This window comes from Diabrotica virgifera, chromosome 6 (assembly GCF_917563875.1).
Source record: "Diabrotica virgifera virgifera chromosome 6, PGI_DIABVI_V3a".
NCBI classification, from domain to species: Eukaryota; Metazoa; Arthropoda; class Insecta; order Coleoptera; family Chrysomelidae; genus Diabrotica; species Diabrotica virgifera.
This window is the reverse complement of record NC_065448.1, coordinates 154,524,510-154,540,656: the sequence shown is the minus strand read 5'-3', so window position 1 is coordinate 154,540,656 and position 16,147 is coordinate 154,524,510.

The window sequence follows — 16,147 nt, the reverse complement described above, 5'->3', positions numbered from 1 at the left end:
AAATATTAAATTAAATTAAATCATGAAAACGGTATTGCAAAAAAGCGGCAGGACGCTTGTTTTAAAAGAAAAAAACGTTTAATTGTGATGAGTGATTCCTAAGATACAACCGGTCAAAGTTGACCGGCATTTACGGCAAAGGGCAAAGATATAAACAATAGGATCATAATTTTTGAACCGTCACCTTTTTATTTTGGTCCTCTTTCTTCACACTAATTTTTAAATCTTTAAAGTACTCATAACATATATATTATTATAATAAAAACTATCGATATTACGAGTGAGAATTGCCAAAAATAGCAAAATTCCAATCAAAAATTAAGTTGGAGAAAATGTAATCTCAAAGTTCAAAATCGGTATACGTTAAAGAAATGCATTTTCTCGGCTTCCCATGGAGCAATTTTCTTCATTATTTTTGTGTTCCCAAGTAACTCGAGTAGAGCCATCTAACTAACGCATTATTCAATGTCAAACTTGCTTTTGTTTTGTTATAATAGTTTAATTTATTTATAAGAAAAGAACATATTTTCTCCAGTTGTAGACTTTTTTTAGATAAACTTACCACAAGTGTAGCATTTACCGTTAAAAACACAAATATTCTTATTTGAAAGCTGTATAATTATTTACACAATTTTTATTTAAACAAATTAAAAAATTTTGTTATAATAAATAGATTAATTTATTATAACAAAACAAAAGCAACCTTGATATTTATTAATGCGTTAGTTAGATGGCTCTACTCGAGTTACTTAGGAACAAAAAAAGAATGAAGAAAATTGCTCCATGGAAAGCCGAGAAAATGCATTTTTTTAACATATACCGATTTTGAACTTTGAGATTACATTTTCTTCATCCTAATTTTTGATTGTAATTTTGCTATTTTTGGCAATTTTCACTCGTAATATCAATAGTTTTTATTATAATAATATAATATGTTGTGAGTATTTTAAAGATATGAAAATTAGTGCGGAGAAAGAGGACAAAAATAAAAAGGTGATGGTTTGAAAATTATGATCCTGTTGTTTATATGTTTGCCGTAAATGGCCGTTAACTTTGACCAGTTGTGTCTCAGGAACCACTCATTACAATTAAACGGTTTGTCTTTTAGAAGAAGCGGCCTGTCGCTTATTTTCCAATACCGTTTTCATGATTTAATTTAATTTAATCTTTCCCGAGATATTCTATTTGAATATAAGCCAAAAAATTGTTTATAATTTTAAAATATTCCCGATGCCGCTTATACAGGGTGTCCAGAAACTCTACCGACAAACGAAGACAGGAGATTCTTCAGATAATTTTAAGATAATTTAACCCAATTCACTTAGTCCGAAAATGCTTCCTAAGGGAGCTAGAGCTCTTTGAAAATGGCGTCTTGTAATTAGTTTTTCCCAAATACCTCCAAAACGCATCTATTTAGAAAAACAAAAATTGGTACGCGTATTTATCTTCAAGATATAAATCTTATCCATCCATTGCAAATTTCTAGTACCGATCATAGGCGTCCGTTTTGGGTAGGCCAACGGTTATTTTATCGTATAACTTTTTTATCTTTAACCTTTATGCATTTCTGACACTGGATTATTAAATTGTGAAGTATCCTAGTACTAAAAGGTACTCTTGTTTTAAATCGTTAGGACACACCGTTTTCTAGAAAAATGGATTTGAAAATTTTTCGCTTTTTGAATTAAAAAAAAAAAAAATTTCAAAAAAAAACTGTTTAGAAAGACCAAAACTGGTACATTTATTTATATTCCAGAGATAAATCGATTTCATTAATTGCGAATTTCTAGTAGTGATCATAGGCGTCCGTTTTGGGTAGGTCAACAGTTATTTTATAGCATAACTTTTTTGTCTTGGATTTTTGAGCATTTTTGACACTAGGTTATTAAGTTATGAGGTATTCGAGTACTTAAAGTTCCTCTTACTTTACGTTGGTAAAATACTTCGTTTTTTGTTGAAAAGTTCTTTCAATTTTTTTTAAATTCCAAAAACGAAAAACTTTCAAATCGATTTTTCTAGAAAACGGTGTGTCCTACCGACTTAGAGCAAGAGTATATTTTAGTACTAGAATACCTCACAATTAAATAATCCGGTGTCAAAAATGCATAAAAGTTAAGGAGAAAAAAGTTATGCGATAAAATACCCGTTGCTCTACCCAAAACGGACGCCTATGACCGGTACTAGAAATGTGCAATGGATGGAATCCATTCATCTCTGAAAAGTAAATATGCATACCAATTTTCGTTTTTCTAAATAGAAGCGTTCTGGAGGTATTTGAGAAAAACTAATTTCATGACGCCATCTTCAAAGAGCATTAGCTCCCTTAAGAAGCATTTTCGGACTAGATAAATTGGGTTAAATTGTTTTAAAATTAGCTGAGGAATCCCCTGTCTTCGTTTGTCGGTAGAGTTTCTGGACACCCTGTATAGTCCAATTTCAATTCTGTAAAATGCGTTAGATAGGTACAGTTTTTTTTATCATAGTTATTCGTATGTATCATTATTATTATGGTTATTATAGCGACCGTAAATTTTTAATTAACAATTCAATTGTTGCTAAACTGTTCATTAAATTTCCATCGGCTTTTGGAATTATAATCTATACAAAAAGAGATTTTATATTACCATGTTAGTTAATTATTGATAAACAATTACTTATCTAAAATTTTAGTTGAAAATTAAAGATTTGTTGGAAAAACCCGCATTTTTCGGGAAAAATTTTTGTCGAAGTAAATTGGAAAAAACACATCTCTATGCAGAATTTAACTACGGTGAATTTTTATTTGAGTGTTTTTGGTGTAAAGTTAAAATCTTTGGAGTTATAGAGCAAAAATTGAAAAAACACGATTTTTGGGCGCCATTTTATTTATAAAAAAAGTAGCACACTATCTGCGGACTTTGCATGCCTATATTATTAATATATACAATCATAAGATTCGATTCCAGCAATAAAATTGCTGGTAAATAACTTTTACCAAAAATGGCCTGTTCTCCGATAATCTGCCCAGACTATAATAAATATGTGAATTAAGTTTTACTAAAACAAAAAAACATCAAACTGTATGTTACGTTCAGCAACACAAATAATATTCGCCAGCAGTTTGTTGTAAAACATCTGGATTACTTCAATGTTGTTCTTGTTAAGGCATTCTCAGATCTGCTCGCCTTATGTCCATACTAGTTGAAATACTTATTTATAAATCAATAGTTTATTGATAGTTTAGAATCTTTTTGTAATGAGAAGATGAGAAAAAATTGAAACTCTGCAGTTAAAGTATGATAGTCATATTGTACATAAAAAAGGTTCAAGAACTCACAGCTGACTAACACAGTAAAATAAGAACGCGGAAAGAATACACAAAGAAACTGATTGAAGTCCAAAGAGATCAAATCTTTGAGCTAGAAGAGGAGATAAATGATGGAAAAACAATATTGCAGCAGGAAGTTTATTCTGTAATAACACTAACACAGCTAATGGATAGTAAAGCAGCAGGTCCCGATAATATACAGGGCTCAAACTAATGGACAGCGAATCCATGCCAATAATCACAAAGATACTCAATAAGACATAAAACTCTGTAGAAATACCAACAGAACGGCTAAAGTCTTTATTGCAATTCAAAAAAAAAATAGGGACCAAGAAATGCGAAGAATACCGTACAATAAGCCTTATCTGTCATCGTATCAATAAGTCATCTATTACAATTTTTTCAAATTTCCCACTAACTAGTTCATAATTGCTGTTGGCACGAGAGAGGCTTTGTTTTCAGTACAAGTCTTATTGCAAAGATTCAGAGACGTTAATTGTGACGTATACGCATGTCTGGTTAGTTATAGTTATGACTATGAGAAACATTTGATCGAGTACAGTACGATAAGATGACACAAATACTAAAAGAAACAGGAATTGTCAACCATGACCTGAAAATAATTAATAACTGTTGATTAAAACTGTTGATGTTGCCATGGTAATTTTAAAACACGCGCGTTTTTGAAAGTCTAATTTAAACACGCTGAGGCGTACTTTTAATAAGCAAAATGGGGTACCAATAAAAAAATATAATTTTTAATCTATCTATCTAATCAGCCCTAAACATCCATCCTTGGATATAGGCCTCCTCTTTCTTCTTCCATGCCTCTCTATCTTGGGCAATTTGCATCCATTTTGACCCAGTGTGTTTTTTCAGGTCATCTGACCATCGCATCTGTGGCCTTCCCCTTTTTCGTTTGTGGTTCCATGGTCTCCAATGTATTACCATCTTAGTCCATCTTTCATCCTTCTGCCGTAGGGTGTGTCCGGCGAACTTCCATTTAAGCTTTGCTACTTGGGTAGAGACGTCTTTCACTTTTGTTTTGTTACGGATCCATTCGTTTCTTTTCCTGTCTGATAATTTAATGTTCAGCATTTGTCTTTCCATGGCTCTTTCTGTCTTTGCTATTTTTTCCACATTCTCTTTTGTAAACGTCCATGTCTGAGAGCCATATATTAAAACAGGGAGTATACATTGATTGAAGACTTTTGTTTTTAGGTATTGCGGGTATTTTCTGTTCTTTAGAATATAAGACAGTTTTCCGAATGATGCCCAGGCCAACCTTATTCTTCTCTTTATTTCTTCGGTCTGATTTTCTCTATTTAATCTAGTGATTTGTCCTAGATATATATATATATATATATATATATATATATATATATATATATATATATATATATATATATATATATATATATATATATATAAAAACATGATCAAAAGATCCAAGGTTAATGGTTTGACGACCACTCGTACGAAATCAAACAGATGAAATAGAGAATGTGGAAAAATCCCCTTACGAACAATTCACACATCCACCATTTCGGGTTGGGAAAAATTTTTTGAATAGAATCAAAGATCCAAACACCAGTTCTTAGAAATGTGTTTCGCCCTCTTCAACCTCTCTGGGCTTATCAATAAAGATGAGAGGTTGAATATCTTTAGACACATTCCAATCAAAAAACAACATTCGAGACCTAGACATAGATTTTTTTTTATAATGTTTTATTTTTATAATTTTATAATTTTTATTTTTATAATTTTAGAATAATCTACATCTCATGTTTTTAAACATATATTTTACTTACTTTAAGTAATTAGGGAATCAAAACTTGAGACTGTCATTGTCGGACTTGCCGTAGATTTACGCACCTTCTATGTCTAGGTCTCGAATGTTGTTTTTTGATTGGAATGTGTCTAAAGATATTCAACCTCTCATCTTTATTGATAAGCCCAGAGAGGTTGAAGAGGGCGAAACACATTTCTAAGAACTGGTGTTTGGATCTTTGATTCTATTCAAAAAATTTTTCCCAACCCGAAATGGTGGATGTGTGAATTGTTCGTAAGGGGATTTTTCCACATTCTCTATTTCATCTGTTTTATATATATATATATATATATATATATATATATATATATATATATATATATATATATATATATATATATATATATATATATATGTATATATATATATCTATATATATATAAAAACAGAATTTTACACATCAGCAATGACCTGTTCACACAAAAGAATTTAAAAATACTCTATAACATATTCTTGAACAACGGCTATCCAAGTAAAATTCTTAAGCAACTGATATATAACTCAGACTTATACGACGGGCAACGTGACAACAGACCATCAGATCCCGTGATTTACAAAAAGTTGCCCTTCATAAATGGCTTAACCAACAATATAATCAAGCTGCTGAACGGAATTCCGAAAATCAAAATTGCGAAATACAATAGCATATCCAACTATAGCTTATTCTCGAAGCTTAAAGACCAGACACCGCTTCTAAATCAGAGTCATATCATCTATCAACTTTCTTGTCTCGAATGTGATGGGCAGTATATAGGACAAACATCGCAATGGTTGAAACAAAGAATAACGCAGCACAAAAGTGATTGCAAAACACACAAAAATACTTGTGCAGCAGCACACCATTCCATAACAACAGGACACCAATTTAATTTGTCAGATATCAAGATCCTAGATTCAGAAAGCAATTATAAGAAAAGATTGTTCCTCGAGATGTACCACATAAACAGTAATAAACGTTCAATTAATTACAAATCAGACACAAGTAGATTAAGCGAAATTTACTGCAATGTTTTAAAATTCTAAAAATAGCAGAATATTAAACAGATGGCTCGATATTGGAACTTTTGGCCCTTAACACATGTGAGAAAAGATACCTGATTCAGTGCCGCCCTCGACGTTCTCGTGAAACGGCATGCATAGCTTTAAGTTAAATTGCTTTATATAACATACCTACAACAATTCGTAAGTTATATCATTGTAATATTATGTTTGTACCTAACTGTTAGTTAATTTTGTAGTTTGTTCCTGATGAAGATGAAAAATTAATAAATACTCATCGAAATATCGAATTCAACAGAATTAAATGTAGTTTCAATCTAAGCCACAGACCGCATTTCCCGATAATTTCAACACTGTTTTATAGTGTTATAGAATATACTTGCACGGTCGATAAATACATCGGATTTCGAATCCAGTTCTGTATATATATATATATATATATATATATATATATATATATATGAAAGGAAACGGCAATTGCATTTTATTTCACTTCGACCACCACCGATATTCTACACGACGTGTTTCGAGCTCATGTCAAGCTCTCGTCAGGAACATCTAGGTGGATGGTCGAGGTGTAAGAAAATGCTTTTGGCCTTTCTGGTAATAATAAAATAACCAGACTTCAGTACACTTGGTACGACATCTATATTAATTAAACGAAAAGATTTCTCTGGTATACAGAAGAAATTTTTTCCGTAGCGGACGCGAAAATGTAAATTTCAAAGTCTTGATAAAAGACGATGAACGACAAAAGACACCTCTTTGTGTCACAGATTTGTCTACAAAGCCACGGTATTCGCTACACATTCGTCAATAACGGAGAAGAACCGTGATATGAAAGGAAACGGCAATTGCATTTTATTTCACTTCGACCACCACCGATATTCTACACGACGTGTTTCGAGCTCATGTCAAGCTCTCGTCAGGAACATCTAGGTGGATGGTCGAGGTGTAAGAAAATGCTTTTGGCCTTTCTGGTAATAATAAAATAACCAGACTTCAGTACACTTGGTACGACATCTATATTAATTAAACGAAAAGATTTCTCTGGTATACAGAAGAAATCTTTTCCGTAGCGGACGCGAAAATGTAAATTTCAAAGTCTTCATAAAAGACGATGAGCGACAAAAGACACCTCTTTGTGTCACAGATTTGTCTACAAAGCCACGTTATTCGCTACACATTCGTCAATAACGGAGAAGAACCGTGATATGAAAGGAAACGGCAATTGCATTTTATTTCACTTCGACCACCACCGATATTCTACACGACGTGTTTCGAGCTCATGTCAAGCTCTCGTCAGGAACATCTAGGTGGATGGTCGAGGTGTAAGAAAATGCTTTTGGCCTTTCTGGTAATAATAAAATAACCAGACTTCAGTACACTTGGTACGACATCTATATTAATTAAACGAAAAGATTTCTCTGGTATACAGAAGAAATCTTTTCCGTAGCGGACGCGAAAATGTAAATTTCAAAGTCTTCATAAAAGACGATGAACGACAAAAGACACCTCTTTGTGTCACAGATTTGTCTACAAAGCCACGTTATTCGCTACACATTCGTCAATAACGGAGAAGAACCGTGATATGAAAGGAAACGGCAATTGCATTTTATTTCACTTCGACCACCACCGATATTCTACACGACGTGTTTCGAGCTCATGTCAAGCTCTCGTCAGGAACATCTAGGTGGATGGTCGAGGTGTAAGAAAATGGTTTTGGCCTTTCTGGTAATAATAAAATAACCAGACTTCAGTACACTTGGTACGACATCTATATTAATTAAACGAAAAGATTTCTCTGGTATACAGAAGAAATCTTTTCCGTAGCGGACGCGAAAATGTAAATTTCAAAGTCTTCATAAAAGACGATGAACGACAAAAGACACCTCTTTGTGTCACAGATTTGTCTACAAAGCCACGTTATTCGCTACACATTCGTCAATAACGGAGAAGAACCGTGATATAAAAGGAAACGGCAATTGCATTTTATTTCACTTCGACCATCGTCTTTTATGAAGACTTTGAAATTTACATTTTCGCGTCCGCTACGGAAAAGATTTCTTCTGTATACCAGAGAAATCTTTTCGTTTAATTAATATAGATGTCGTACCAAGTGTACTGAAGTCTGGTTATTTTATTATTACCAGAAAGGCCAAAAGCATTTTCTTACACCTCGACCATCCACCTAGATGTTCCTGACGAGAGCTTGACATGAGCTCGAAACACGTCGTGTAGAATATCGGTGGTGGTCGAAGTGAAATAAAATGCAATTGCCGTTTCCTTTCATATCACGGTTCTTCTCCGTTATTGACGAATGTGTAGCGAATAACGTGGCTTTGTAGACAAATCTGTGACACAAAGAGGTGTCTTTTGTCGTTCATCGTCTTTTATGAAGACTTTGAAATTTACATTTTCGCGTCCGCTACGGAAAAGATTTCTTCTGTATACCAGAGAAATCTTTTCGTTTAATTAATATATATATATATTCTTTTACCTGTACTATTCTTGTTTGCGCCACTGTAATTACTAGTTCTTCTTGTTGATTGGTCATGGTTTTTGTTTTACTGTAATTCATCTTCAGTCCTATCTTTGTCGATTCTCTATCTAGTTCTTCCATCATTCTTTGTAATTCTTCACTTCTTTGTGCTATTAATACAATATCATCAGCATATCGTAAGTGATTCAGATATTGCTCGTTTATGTTTATACCCAAACCATCCCAGTGCAGTTGTTTGAACACATCTTCTAGCGCTTGGTTGAATAGCTTGGGCGAGATGGTATCTCCTTGTCTTATTCCTCGGTTTATTTTAATAGGCTCCGTTTGTTTCATTAGCTTGATAGTTGTTGTTGCCTTATCATATATATTTGTAATTAAGTCGGTATATCTGTAGTCTATTCTGCTGTTTTGTAGGGAATTCTTTACTGCCCAGTGTTCCACACTATCAAATGCTTTTTCGAAGTTAATAAATGCCATATATAGCGGGATATGATATTCGTTAGCTTTTTCGATTAATATCTTCATCGTTAAAAGGTGGTCACTTGTACTGAAGCTTTTTCTAAATCCGGCTTGTTCTCTTGCCTGGTATCCATCTAATTTAGTTGTTAATCTGTTTGTTAATATCTTGGTTAATAGTTTGTACATCACATTTAGTAAAGTTATGGGTCTGTAATTCTTTAGATCCTTTTTATCTCCTTTCTTAAATAGTAACAATGTTACTGCTTCGTTCCAAGTGTTGGGTATTTGTTTTGTCATTAATATTTTATTCATAAGTGTGTACAAAACTTCTCTAGTTGTTTTCCCACCATTTTTTAGCATTTCTACAGTTATCCCGTCTTTTCCTGGCGATTTATTATTCTTCATCTCCTTGAGTGCTCTTTTTATCTCATTCTTACTGATTTCTGGTTGTAAGTCGGAATTGACATTTTTTATTTTTATTTGTAATTGCTTAAGGATTTCTTGTGTTGGTTTCTATTTTTAATACTATTTTTTAATTTTATAATATACCTACTCGTAGTGTACAGTGTACTGTACAGCCATCCACAGGGAAATTTTTTCTATAATGGCTTTACTATTCTAAATATTTTTCAATATTGCTCCTGTTACAAATATTATCATCATACAACGTGAACTAGATACCTAAAACAGATAAAGGCTGACGTGAAAAATAAAGGAATGCAGAAAATATCCGAGACGACAGCTTTGCAGATGGCACTTGGGTTAAATTTACCAGAAACATGTTACGACATTGCTGAAATTATTTTCAGCTTCCCATTCACATTAAAATCTTGGTTTGTATCCTGAAAAGTATCGCGCCGAGATAAATCGGTAGATATTTATGTGCAATATCTATTTACTTTAAGAATTTTATTGTCTCTTGTTGCTTTTAATGATGAAAATTACAAAACTAGTATTGCAGGGATTTTATGGCTATGCCAACGCTAGGAAATCGTGTTCCCTTATCGATATATTGGAAACAAACTAACACTTTTAAGAAAAAATGACAGCGTTTTATAAGTTAAATTTTTACCAAGAGAATACATAGTTATTTGTTTGTATTGGCATTTATATTAGTGATTCAGCCAATTACAAGTAAATATATTAGTCTTATAACTACCCTAAATAGTCTTATAGTGCTGACTATCCTAAATGAATATCCAAAAAGGAAAAATCAATAATTTTTACAAAATGGGGCTTTTTTTTCATGGGACATATACTTCTGGTCCAAGGACCCATCAGAACATTTTAGTACAAACAACAACACAAGTCTAGGCCACGAAAAAGTAAGGTAAATTTAGTCCAGAGAAATAAGATTTTTGTCGGGACACTTAAGCAGCCGGGTTGCAAATAGGTTTTTTGGGTACTATATACCTAATACATTATAAACACAAAAATGCCCGTCACAGTTCGGACGTGAATTTTAGTTATTAACAAATAAGGGTCAAAAATGTCAGTTTTTTCGTTTAAATCGCTACAGGTAAAAATAGGGTAGTTAAATATCTTATTTATAGTATTCTTCTTTTAGTAGATGAGCAAAGGTTTAAAATGACAGTTTTTGAATTTTAGTCTGATCATTTGTTGCTTCGTAAATTGCAAAATAAGAATAAAATTTCAAAAATAAAAAATTTGCTGTAACTTTTGCGAAAATGACTGTAAGACTTTCATATTGCACGAAAAGTTGAGTCAAACAGTCCATATAATGTACAAAAAATTTCAAGACGATTCGTCAACTAGTTTAAATTTTATTAAATTTTTTTATCCTAAAGAGCTTTTTTTTCTCAACTTTATTGTTCAGAAAATAATATTGATATAGCAAATCTGTGGAAACCACATGAAAGAAGAATACTTATGTTTTGAAAGGATTTAAGAAAATCAATAAATAGTCATATTTATCATTCCTAAAACATTTTGCTAAAGTAGAGTCATTTTTGACTTATAAATAAGTTGAATAGATTTGTTAATATAGACTGTAGAGCAAATCTGCTTTTGGATTTCAAAAGCTGGTATTTTTACACAAATTTTCAAAAAAAACCTTTTCACCTAGGTTACTTACGGTCAAAGTTAGCCACTTTTATTATTTTTAATACACAGTTACTTCTATATACATAAAATTCTCCTGTAACAGTGTTAGTTACCATACTCCTCCAAAACGGCTTGACCGATTTTTATGAAATCTTACAAGTATATCCTACAGGTCTGAGATTAGGTTGTAATCACTTTTTCATAACCATAAGTTATAAGGGGGGTTGCCCCCTGATATTTTTAAAAATTTATTTGGACAAAATTGTCTACCTCAATTTTATTTGATGTAAATTAAAAAATACAGACCACCCTTAATTTTCACTCTTCTATCACCACTCCCTATTTTTTAATAGCCATCTATATATTTACATCTATAAAATTCTCCTGTCACAGTGTTAGTTGCCATATTCCTCCGAGACCGTTTGACCGATTTTTATGAAATTATATGTACATTTGTATATGTATATTCCGTAGGCCTTAGAATCGATCGTAATCTATTTTTCATATTCCTGAGTGATAAGGGGAGTTCCCCATAACATTTTGTAATGTTATGTAGGGATATGTGTACATAAAGTACTCTACAAGACTACGAATACATACAAATTAAAAAATTATGATCAAATCCATTAACAAGCTCCGGAGATATTAATCGCAGTATATGTTTGAAGAATCAATTTCATTTTTGTAGTGCACGGATTATAATTCCCCTCCACCGACCACGAATCGATTTCGTTAGGACGTCATTTTTAAATATTTATTAGCGAGTTTGTTGAAGTTCAAAGTTTACTCAAACTTTTACACATAAACTATATACCTTGAACTTCAAAATGGCGCTAGTAATGTTGCTTAAGTGTAATAAACCAAGTAGCTGTGAATTAAATAAAAAAGTGGCTAACTTTAACCGTAATTAACCTAGGCGAACAATTTTTTTGAAAATCCGTGTAAAAATACTAGCTTTACAAATCCCAAAGAAGTTTTAGTCTACAGTCAATATTAACAAAGTTATTTAAATTGTTTATAAGCCAAAAATGACTCTACTTTAGTCAAATGTTTTCGGAATAATATACATGACTTTTTAATGATTTTTTTAAATACGTTGAAAGTCATTCTTCTTTCATGTGGTTTCCACAGATGTGCTATATCATTATTATTTTCTGAACAATAACGTTGCAAAAAAAGCTCTTTGCGATAAACAAATTGAATAAAATTTAAACTAATTGACGAATCGTCTTGAAATTTTTTGTGAATTATGTGGACTGTTTGACTCAACTTTTCGTGCAATATGAAAGTCATTTTCACAAAAGTTATAGCAAATTTTTTATTTTCGAAATTTTAGTCTTATTTTGCAATTAGTGAAGCAACAAGTGATCGGACCAAAATTAAAAAGCTGTCATTTTAAACCTTTGCTCATCTACTAAAAGAAGAAAAGATATTTAATTACGTTAATTTTACCTGTAACGATTTAAACGAAAAAACTGCCATTTTTGACACTTATTTGTTAATAACTAAAATTCTAAATAATAACTAATATTTACTAATTTGCTAATAACTAAAATAGTGCAGTAACTGAAGGTTTTCACCTCCAATTTCGTTAAACCTTTATCGATTTTTATGAAAATTTGTGTGTTAAAGGCTACCTCAAGAACAAAGGTGACATGATGCCAACTTGTGCTTTTACCCTGGTGGTGGATGCCACCTTTTCCCGGGGGTGAAATTTTTTTGTTAAAAATAATACCACTAATCGATAGAGAGATAAATTATAAGCAAAATTTGTTATAAAATGTTATTAATATAAATCAATACTTTTTGAGTTCTTAAAGATCAAAGATGTTATTTTTTCGTAAAAAAATGCATGTTTTAAAGCTGTTTTTCACGTATACCTCAAAAACTATAAGCTTTTACAAAAAAGTTATTACAGTAAAACCTGTCAGTAACGGCCACTAAAAATGAAAGAACTATTGGCCGATATTGAAAGGTGGCCGCTATTACCAGTTTTTGTAGTCTACATATAATTGGTTTGGGGAATTTTTAAACTGGCCGTTAGGACAGGTGGCCGATGTTGGCAGGTGGCCGTTAACACAGGTTTTACTGTATTACCGAAATTAAATAAAATAAAATTTAATACACATATGACATACACACTTGAAGGACTAAATTAATGTTAATTCAAAGTGAGTTATGGGTAATTTAATGCATATTTTTTTCGACGAGTACTCAAATCTAAGTATTCAATCTTAAATAACAGGAAAACTATGCATTTTATAAAATATAGCTGCTCAACACTTATCAAAGTACTTCGGAATACCTACCTATCAAATCAGCTTAAGAAAAAGTTCATAGCTTAAAATTACGCAAGTTATGATGAATATAAGAGAACCTTTTTGAATTTTTTAGGAAAAAGTGAAAAATAAAACATACGCCATTTCCACAAAAATTAAAATTTACAGTAATAATTACTATAATTTCTTTATATTAGCATAATAAGTAATGATTTCAACAATTTTAAGTGGTTTAGAATGCATATTAAAAAAAAAGGTATGATTAAAAAAAATCAGAATTTTTAGAATTATCGTAATTTTCATTTTCTTTTGATAATAACTCCAAAAATACTCAATATACTTAAAAAATAATATATAACCAAATTTTAGTTTTTTCTGTATTGGATGTTTTACCAGTATTACTATTTCTGTAGGGTAAAAAATAACCGAGATAGAAACGTTTTAAGTGTAAATTTTGCTGCGAGAACCATGTAACCGGGGCCATTTAACCTTTTTTTTTTAAGTAAAGTGTTTTAAACATTATATTCAACGCGGTTTAGTAGCCCTTGGAATTATCTTTTAAATGGTTTTCTGGTGAACCTGATGTCATAAAAATTAACGGAGGTATTTAAAAAAAACACAATAACATTTTTTGGAAAAAAATTTAAAAGATAAATTTTGAAAAAATTTTGAAATGCAATGAACTTGTTCGGGGGCTCAGTTGATAGATATTTCTAAGTATAGTACTTTGACAAATGTTTAACAAGTTTATGTTATAGAATGCATAATTTTCCCGTTATTTAAGCTTCAATACTTAGATATGGGTACTCGCCGAAAAAAATATACATTCAATTACCTATAACTCACTTTAAGTTAACACTAAAAATTTTTTCTAGTAAGTAGTTTATTTCAATTTATATTAGCTTCAATTTTGGTAAGAATAACTTTTTTGCTAAAACTTATAGTTTTTGAGTTATTGATCAAAAATCGATTAAAAACATACATTTTTCTAACGAAAAATTAAAATCTTTGATCCTTAATAACTCAAAAATTTTTAATTTATTTTAATAACTTTATATAACAAATTTTGCTTAGAATTTGTTCCTATATCGAAGTATGGGGTTATTTTTAAGAAAATAATTTTCAGCCCCGATAAGTGGTGGCATCCACCTCCAGGGTAAAAGCGCAAGTTGGCACCTTGTCACCTTTGTTCCTTGAGATATCCTCTTAGCACTCACCAATTTTCATGCAAATCGATGGAGGTTTTATTATATAATAATGAAAAGGTTTTATTATAAAAAGTTCTTTTTTATAAAAGTGTATCTACTTAATTATTTTTCCTTAATCTCTAATAAGCTCTGTGGCCTCAACGAGGGCCAATAGTTTTCTTATTATGTAGTAGTTTTAGTATCTCTTCTGGCTCAAGCCTCAGTTGACTAGTGAATCCCTGCTTTATATCACATAACTAGAGACTGGAAAATATGCACTAAAAAATGTCTAAAATATGCATGCAATATGCATTTTAAAACAAGCTGAATATGCACAATTAACATGCAAATATGCATTTATATATGCACTTATTTTTATATGAATAATTTTATGGTTTACGTTAAATACATAAATAAATAAAAAATAATAAAAATAAATAAATAGGTTTGAATTTAAACCAAATTGTATTATTATTTCTTAATATATTTTTTTAACTTCAGGTTTTGTGACAAATAAAACGGCAAAATATTTTATTTTGACCACAAGATAAATAAGAGTACAATAAAATAAATGTACATATTTTTATTGTTACAATATTGATTCATATTTTCTAAACTAATATTATAAAAAGAGTACAATAAAACAAATTTACATATTTTTATTGTTACAATAAATAATCATATATTGATTCATATTTTCTAAACTAATATTATGTCTTCTATCTGTTAATATTTGTTTATAGGCAGAAAAAGATCTCTCAACGTCACAAGATGTAATTGGGGCATATTTAAACTTTGCTATTAGAGACGGATCCATATTAATATTTTCATCGAAGTTTCCAAAATTGATTATATTATTTATTGAACGCAATAAAGTGAAACCCTCATTTTTGTTTAAAACGTCATCAAGTTTATCTTTAATTTTTACTCCAATTTCCCCATTCAGATTTGTTATTTTCTGTTTAACCGAATCAACAATAGACATACTATTGTGAAGACATAAATTTTGAGCCTCTAATTTTGTAATTGAACTTTCAATGATATCGAAATTCGATTTTATATACAACAATTGATTTTTAATAGACTTTTCTTTAAAAATATTTTGACAGTTATCAATAGCGGTACAAGTCGGATCAAAACTTGAAATAACGCTTTTGATGTCGTCGTAGTGTTCAGATAAAAATATAGCACTTTTAAGCCAAGTTCCCCATCTGGTTAATACTGGTTCTGGTGGTAAAGGAATATCGGGAAGCATCTCCCTATATACCTGTACACGTAGTGGTGCTTTCAGAAATACTTTTTTTACATTATTTATTAAGGTGTTTACATTGGGAAATTCAATTCTAACTTTCTCTGCAACTCTGTTTAGGCCGTGCGCCAAACATGTACAGTGAATTAAATTAGGGAAAAAGATTTTAAGATTGGATGCAGCTTTCATCATATATGAGGCGGCATCACTAAGCATTAATAATATTTTTTCAAATGGTACTTGATCAGGTAAAAAAAAATTTGTTAGGG